Genomic DNA, 8940 nt, shown 5'->3' with positions numbered 1-8940 from the left:
CAAGGTGAACAATTCCATTGAATTATTCTAAAGTCCTCTAACAAGGCCACTCCTAATAGGGTGATTAAATCCTCTAATAGGGTCACACCTAACAATGTGTTTTGTAACCTTTAATAGGATTAGTTCCTAACATGGCTCACTTCAGAATAGTGAAAATTGGTAACTAGTTACTTGGTGGTTTTTCTCATATTGGGTTTCCACGTTAAATCTGGTGTTTCTTGTGTTCATGTTATTTATTTTTGCATGCATGTTAATAATTGTGAATGCTTAAAGATCTATAACAAGTTAATCTACAAAGTTACAACATTTTCTTTTGGCTACCATGTATTAGCAGTAACTAAATTTTAGGACATCCAAGGGATTTGTGGAATTTTTTTTGTGGTACCTGGTTCACCCCCCCCCCCCCCCCCCCCCCTCTTAGTTACTCCATCTATAATTCCAAAAAACTACACCATTACAATGGGCTCAGAATCAGCTTTCTAACGCTTCTTTCAAATTGAAAAATGAAGTCTGAATGAGCAAGTTATGGCCACAAACCCACATACAAGTCAAAAAAGTATTGGAAAAGAAAAGAAACAAATTATCACCTTGGGATCCATGCCAAAATGTCTCTAAAAACATGCCCAATAGTACCATAAATTGCCTCAAGAAGTGTGTCAATTATGTACCAAAACTATCTCAATTTGCATACCCAAAAATCTCAATTTTTGTACCTAAAATCACAAAATCACCACCTTAGGAAATGAGCCAAAATATCAATTTTTGGAAAATCTTGATTTATATGCCAAATTTATGAAAATCATTGCATTAGAAAATGTACCAAAATCTCAAATTTCAAAAAATCTTGATTTACGTGCCATATTTCTAAAAAGTGCTACCTCGAGAAATGTTGAAAAAATATCAATTTTCAAAAAAATCTTGATTTGGATGCCAAAAAATCAGAAACTCGCCATCAAGGGAAAGGTGCTCAAAAAATCAAAGAATCATCACCTCGGGAAACATGCCCAATTTGGAAGCAATATTTTTAAGCCTCAAATTCCAAATGTGTCCAAATTGGACAAATTTTATATGAAAATAGGGGGTTTGGGGCACTCTAAGCTCAATAGTGATGTCCGTTTGGGCTCAAAATGCACCAGAAAATGGTGACCCCCCAGATTCAATAAACAAACTTTTAAAAATGAAACCCTCTAAACAAAAAACATGGATTTTAAAGCCAAACCAAACTTCTCATGAACAGAATAGGGGCATGATAATCTAGAACTCTACTACCATGTTGAAGTTGATGAAAGATCAACTCCATAGCTCCAAAAATCATTTGCATGCAAACATCTATCACAGAAGGAGAGAAGAAAAAGCTATTGAGGCTAGAATTTTCAAATCCACAGAATGAGACATTCTTGATGATCAAAAAAAGAAATTGCTATTATCAAACATAAATGATTAAATTACAAAGAGATCAATCCTTATAAAAGGAGATCAAATCCCTAATAGGGTAAAACCTAGGTTGCATGATAATAATTAATAAAATAATTAATTATTATATGCCTAAATTTTAGCTTAAGTAAACTAGAGATAATAAGTGACTTGATAATTAAATCAAAATGATTTAATTAATAAGGTAATATTTTATTACTCTAACAATTTATGCTACTTACCAATTTAAGTTTAAAGTTTATTGTTAACTATGATATTATTCTGCTAGTCGATACACATACTGAACATAGAGCTAAAATGGAATGAATATCTTGAAAAGTGTTGAACAATTTTATTTCATGAGTTTGATTAAGTTTGTTGGATTTTTTTTTATACATCTAGACTTGAGGATAACCAATTCACCCCACCTCCCCACTTAGTTATTCTAAATATTTTAACAATTGGTATCAAAGCATCGGTGCTTGTGTTAAAGTTTAAATAACTTAAAGCTAAAGATCAAGATGTATAAGAGAGAGGTACCCAAGTTGAGCAAGGATAATTTCTCAGCATGGCAAAGGTTGATGAAGCTACATCTATCTGGTATTGGAGATTCTACACTTTACTATTTGGAGAATGAATACATTAAATTTCCTAGACCTATGAAATTTGAGAAAATGAAAGAAAAGTAGGAGCATACCCAAATGATGATTGAACTTGCATCCTCCCTAAGCTATGTTGAATTTGAAGAAATGAAAGACTATGAAAATGTAAAGCAAGTGTGGGAAAAATTGGCATTGATCCATGGAGGAGACACAAATATGCTAAGAGTTAAGGCATAAATCTTAAGAAGAAATTTTGATGACATGAAGATGAAAGAACGTGAGAGTGTGGCACAATATTTTGGAAGAATCAAAGAAGCAGTAAATGCAATTAGGAGTGTTGGTGGTATTATTTCTCGAGAAATAGTGATTAGTAAGTATTTAGAACTTTACTTCCTATCTATGCTATTAGAGTTTATCCAATATAAGAAATTATATGTACACCTAGTAATGATTTGACATTGGATACTCTATTTGGTAGACTCACAACTTTTGAGTTGGAAAATTTTCATAATTACACCTACTAATGTTGAAAGTATTTTCAAAGAAAAACTAACTCTAGATGAATTTAGAGGAAAGAATAAAAACAAGCATGTGAACAGTGATAGGGAATCACATGATGAAATTGATGAACTTGAGGCATTATTGGCTAAAATGCTACCAAGAGGAAAGTGCAAATACAAAGGTAAACTCCCCATTTTTTTTCATATAACAAGGTTGGTTATATTGACGCAAGGTGTCTTGATAGAGAAGAAAAGGATGAAAGGAAGGATAGCAAATACTGAGGAAGGAGAGGCAATAGAGACAATCAAGGAAATAAAGACTACAAGGGAAAAAGTAAGAAATCTTGTTACATTGCTGAAGAAACTGTTGATATTGACACTGATGAAAATGATGAAGAAGTTGTCTATGTTGCTATGAAAGATGAATCTCATGATGAAATACATGAGAAAAATGTTTTAAATATAAGGAAGAATGATATATGGATAATTGATAGTGGATGTTTACATCACATGACTAGTGATACAAGTAAGTTTGATACACTTGTACATTATAATGGAATTAGTGTCAAGTTTGGAAATGATGCACCATGTCTTGTGAAAGGTAAAGGATCAATTATACTAAATGATAAGACCAAGTGTGATAATGCACATTTGGTTTAAGGTCCAAGACATAACTTATTGAGTGTGACACAGTTGATTAGTTTAGGTTATAGAGTTGAATATCAGAACAAGAAAGCAAAGATCTATAATGCTACTGGTGAACTAATTAGAACTGGAGAGAGAACCAAAGGTAACTTGTTATATCTAGACTTATCTAATGAAACATGTGTGTTTCCACAATTTGAATATTTTTGGCTATGGCATAGGAGATTGTGTCATGTGAAATTTGATAATCTTGTTGAGATTAGTAAGAAGAAGAGAGTAAGAGGATTTCCAAAGATGAGTAAACTTGATAAGGTGATGTGCAAAAATTCTCAATTGGGAAAAATCGTAAAGTTTAGTTTCAAGAGAAAAGTTTACTATTTAGATAATGTTTTAAAATTAGTTCATACTAATTTATGTGGTCGTATTGGAGTACAAAGCTACTATGGTGATAAGTACTTTATCTTGTTTGTTGATGACTACTCTAAAATGATACTATGATATTTCTTAAGTAGAAATTTGATGCTTTTCAAATGTTTAAGTGGTATTTGGCTAGAGTTGAGAAAGAAATATGTAAGAGCTTGAAATTCTTGATATTTGACATAAGAAGAGAATTTGTATATGAAGAATTCAACATATTCTATAATGATAGAGGTATCATAAAGTAGATGTTTGCACCAAGAACCCCACCACATAATGGTATAGCTAAAAGAAGGAATAGATCTATCATAGATTGTAAAAGAACACTAATGATGGAAAAAAATGTCTCACATAAATTTTGGAGAGAAGCTATACGTACTATTTCTTATACCTTGAATAGAGTACAAGTTAACAGAGGTACTGATTAAACAACTTTTGAACTTTGGTATGGTCATGCACCTAATGTGAATTACTTCAAAGTTTTTGGAAGAAAATGATACATTTTGAAAGATACTAGGAAAGGTAAACTTGATGCAAAAAGTGATGAAGTCATATTCCTAGGATATTCCACAAAGAATAAGGAATATAAGTGTTTGAATTTTAACACTAGATTGTGGAAAAAGCAAATGTTAGATTTGATGAATTTGCATAAAAGAATGAAGCTGAATAAGAAGGAACTTGAAAATTACATTTTTTTAATATTTGTCTATGAAGGAGAACTTGGTACCATTCCTAACCTTGAAAGTCCATCTAAAGTGATACAAATTGAAGACATTACCAAGTCTCAATAGAGGAGTGTTGCCAAGCAACAACAATATGTTGACCATTAGACTGTTGAAGCCAAGCAATAGGTAATGACTAATGACCATCAAATGGATGAACCTATAATACAATTAGAGATACAACAAGAAGGACATGAAGAGAAATTGATCATGTTGAACCAATTGAACTACCACAAGAAGTAAGAAGATCTAAACATTTGTTGGCAAAATATGTAAGAAGACATCATACATCAGATCAAATTAATTGATATAAAGATTCAAGAATCATGAAAAGAAAAAAATTGAATAATAATACATGTTTTTGTGTGATTTTGAACCCAGAATAGTTAAGGATGCACTTGAGAATCAAGACTATATAAGAGCTATGAATGAAGAAATTGATCAAATTGAAAAGAACGAGACATGGAAACTAGTTCCTAGACCAAAGAACAAGAATATAATTGGAACAAAGTGGGTATTAAAAACAAGTTGGATGAGAAAGGAGAAGTCACAAGGAAAAAGGAAAGGCTAGTTTGTAAGGGATATGCACAAGAAGAAGGAATTGAATATGGAGAGACTTTTTATCTAGTTGCAAGGTTGGAAGGAGTAGGAACTCTACTTACATATGTTTCTTACAAAGCTTTTAAAGTTTATCAAATGGATGTGAAGTATACATTTCTAAATGGGATACTAGAAGAAGTATACACTAAAAAACCTAAATATTTTCTTGAGCCTAGCAAGAGAAAAATGATATGTAAGTTACAAAAAGCTTTACATGATTTGAAACAATCCCTAGAGCATGGTATAAAAGGTTACATAATTATTTGACAAATATTGGTATTGCTAGAACTAATGACAATGGAAATTTGTACCTAAAAAGTGAATTTGAGAACAAGGTATTGCTAGCTGAATTTTTTATTAATGATATCATATTTGGAGGACAAGATTCATTGTGTAGAACTTTTGAAAATGAAATGAAGAAAGAGTTTGAGATGTCAATGTTTGGAAAGATTAAATTCTTTGTTCATTTACAAATATATCAAAAGAAAGGAGGAATATATAATACACAATTAAAGTATATCAAGTTGATACTGAAAATTTTTGGTATGGAAGATTTATGACCAGCTGGAACACCTATGGCCACTAGACATAAAATTTAAAAGAATGTTAGTCTGCAGAGGTAAATCAAACATTATATGGATCAATAATTCAAAAACTACAATATGTTGTCCATAGTAGACGTAACATTGCATTAGCAGTTGGAATAGTTGCAATATTTTCTAGTAATCCTAAGTAGAATCACATGATGGTTGTGAAAATAATAATGAGATATCTGAAAGGCACATAAGCCTATGGCTTATGATACAAGAAGAATGAAAAGTTTGAGCTAAAAGAATATACAAATGCTGATTGGGATGGAAATGTTGATGATAGAAAAAGAACTAGTGGAGGTGCTTTCTTTTTGGAAAAGAGGTTGATTTCTTGGAAAAGAAAGAAGTAAAACTATATTTCACAATCTACAATAAAAGCTAAGTATATTGTTGTAGTAGTGAAATGTTCAAACATTGTATGGATTAAACAACTATAGAAAGGCATGAAGGAAGAGATTACTGAACATGTAGTAATCTATTATGACAATACAAGTGCTATAAACATTTCAAAGAATCTTGTGATATTGCATACAAAGACAAATCATATTCAGATCAAGTATCATAACTTGAGAGAGTTAGTGCAAGATAAAGAAGTGAGGCTTGAATATATTAACACAAAGGAGCAAATAGCTGACATATTCACTAAGGCACCACCTAAAGAAGAGCATTTGTACTTAGGAGGCAAGTTAGGGTTTATTCCCCTATCTCACACAAAGAAAAAAAGAGATATAGAATTGCATCAAATGTTATAAAATATCTTACATACTAATCCATGAGATCACACTTTAGGATCTTTGATCTTCCTAAAGGTGTGAAGAGATGTGAAGTAGTGAGAAGAGTTGAAAAAAAAATTTACCTGATGATAAAGGAAATAATACTGAAGATAAAAAATAGATGATATTTGCATGAAAATAGAGATATCTTGAAATGAACCTGATATGGTGACTAAAATGTCTTTTCCATTGTTGTCAAATAGGAAGAGAATAGTATGAGAGTGGGAGGGATAGTATGATCTATTTACCATACAAGTGTTATGTATGACAATTATCATTCCTATTAGTAAAAGGGAGAGAAACAAAGTATGTGTTGAAGTAATAGAGAGAGCATATCTAGGGTTACATTGGATGAGAATCATAATGGAATTAATAAAGAGAGAACATAAACATAGAGGGAATTGAGAAGTGAAACACTTGATTCATTGGGTACTTTTTGGATTGCATGGTAACTTAGATGATGTTAATTTTAAAGGTCTTTCCATCAATTCCAAAGAGGGAGATTGTTGGAACTATAAATGTGGAACAATATTTATATTGTCATTGATGTCAAACCTTACTAGTAACACATTTACTAAGAGTATAGAGTGTCATATCATTTGATTGATGAAGAAGATTTGAAAAGAATAAATCATGAGATGACCTAGTGAAAGGTTGAGCTGAGATATGATAATGTGATGGAATTACAATGGGCACTTGATAAGTTAGTACTTGACAAGATAATGTGTTGTTTATTCATTACAATAAGAAAGGAAGAAAGATTAGTTGAGAAGAAAAATATTTGTGAAGCAAATGAGTATCTAAAGCAAAAGATTATAGAGCTTAAGCATTGCCCAACAATACAGTGTTGGTAAGTATTAGCATTAGCAAAGTAATAGAGAATGTCGAGTGATAGTAATGAATGAGTTACACAGTAAAAATTGAGAAAGAAAGTTTAGTGATGATCGATTGATCTAGTGATGACTGAGCAAAAGAACATATTTATGATCGAGTGTCAACAAACTAGCAGTTTGAGGAAGAATCAAGATTTGTGGCCGACATAGTTGAATTCTCAAAATAATCAAAATGTATTAATGATAAGGATTGTTGTGTTGGATTATTTAATTCATGAAAAATATTAGGTGAATGATAAAAGGCTAAGATTTGATGGAAACCTCTAGAACTTTCAAGAAGGAAGAAGAAGAATAGAAGATAGTTAGATTTATTGAATTTATTGAATTTAATCGTAACCCTAAAATCCATGGTTATGTTTAAGCATAAAAAGATCAAAGATACCTACTTAAGGAGGTATATGAGATTTTTTTGAGGGTTTTTGGACTACAATTTTTGAAGACAAGTGGTGAACAGATTTGTAAAGGACAAATGAAAAGTTTGTGATGCGGGAGATTGTTCGAAGAGTTGACAAGTAGATCTCAGTTGTTGAGAGAGATGAAGTCCAATCAATGAGCTAGTATTGAGTTGAATAGAGATTTGAATTTGTAAAGTGAGTTGTATGTCATTAGATCAAACCTAGATGTTACTTTCTAATAATTGTGGCATTAGTAATATCCTTTAAATTAAGTTTGACCTAATAGTCATTTGTAAATTCTTTAATAAGGTGACATTCTAAGAGAATGCTCTAAAGACCTCGAACAAGTACATTGCTAATAGGTTTATTAAATCCTTTAATAGGGTCACATGTGTTTTGTAACCTTTAATAGGGTTGGCTCCTAATAGAGCTTACTTTGGAAGAGTGAAAAGTGGTAGCATGCTACTTGGTGGCTTTTTCCAAATTGGGTTTCTATATTAAATACTAGTGTCAAACATTTGTGGGGATGTTTGTTATGTGGTTATGCTACTTATTGTCTTAAGTTTGAAACTTATTGTTAACTATGATATTATTTTGTTACTCGACACACATACTGAACATAAAGCTAAAATAGAATGAATGATGGTGTTGAAGATTTTTATTTCATGAGTTTGATTAAGTTTGTTGGAGTTGTTAAAAGTTTTTTTTATACATATGGACCCAAAGGTAAATGATTCACCCCCCAGTTATTCTAAATATTCTAACAATGGCATGGTCAATGTAGGGTATGTTGGCAAGAGTGGCATTGCATATATTTTGATACCTTATAGACCTTATAGATGGTGTGTTAGATCTATGGTCTAATAGAGAGTACTTTGGCTCATGCCTTTGAATATAGGATTTCTTTTCTTTTTAAGAAGCATGTTCTTTTTATTAATGTTTTCAGTCAAACACAAAAAAGGCCAATAATTTAAAATGTTTTTGCATAAATAAAAATTTGACTTTTTTTTTATAAAAATAAATCATTGTCTTGGGAAGTGTTCTTAGCTCATATGGCCTGGGGGCAAAATAAATTTACCTTGTTAGTCAATATTGTCCAAACTTGACAATCTTATATGAAACAAGGTTTTTGGATGCTATGAACCCAACGATAAGGCCCATTTGGGCTCAAAATACTCTAAAAATAAGTGATCCCCTATTTTATTAACGTTTGAGAAAAATCTCATTACCCAAAATCTTCAAAAAAATAGATCAAGCTGCAAAACATCAACACTCTGATACCATGTAGAATTCATCAATCCAACTTCATGTTGAAGCCAAGATCATCTACGTGCAAAGATAACTTGTAAATAAGAAGAATAGAATAATAAGTCAAAGGTTTGAGCTCTAA

The sequence above is a fragment of the Cupressus sempervirens genome, chromosome 2 (assembly GCF_028749045.1).
Source record: "Cupressus sempervirens isolate cs-2001-9-10 chromosome 2, ASM2874904v1, whole genome shotgun sequence".
NCBI lineage: Eukaryota > Viridiplantae > Streptophyta > Pinopsida > Cupressales > Cupressaceae > Cupressus > Cupressus sempervirens.
The sequence above is the reverse complement of the archived record's forward strand: the minus strand, read 5'-3'. Positions refer to the sequence as shown.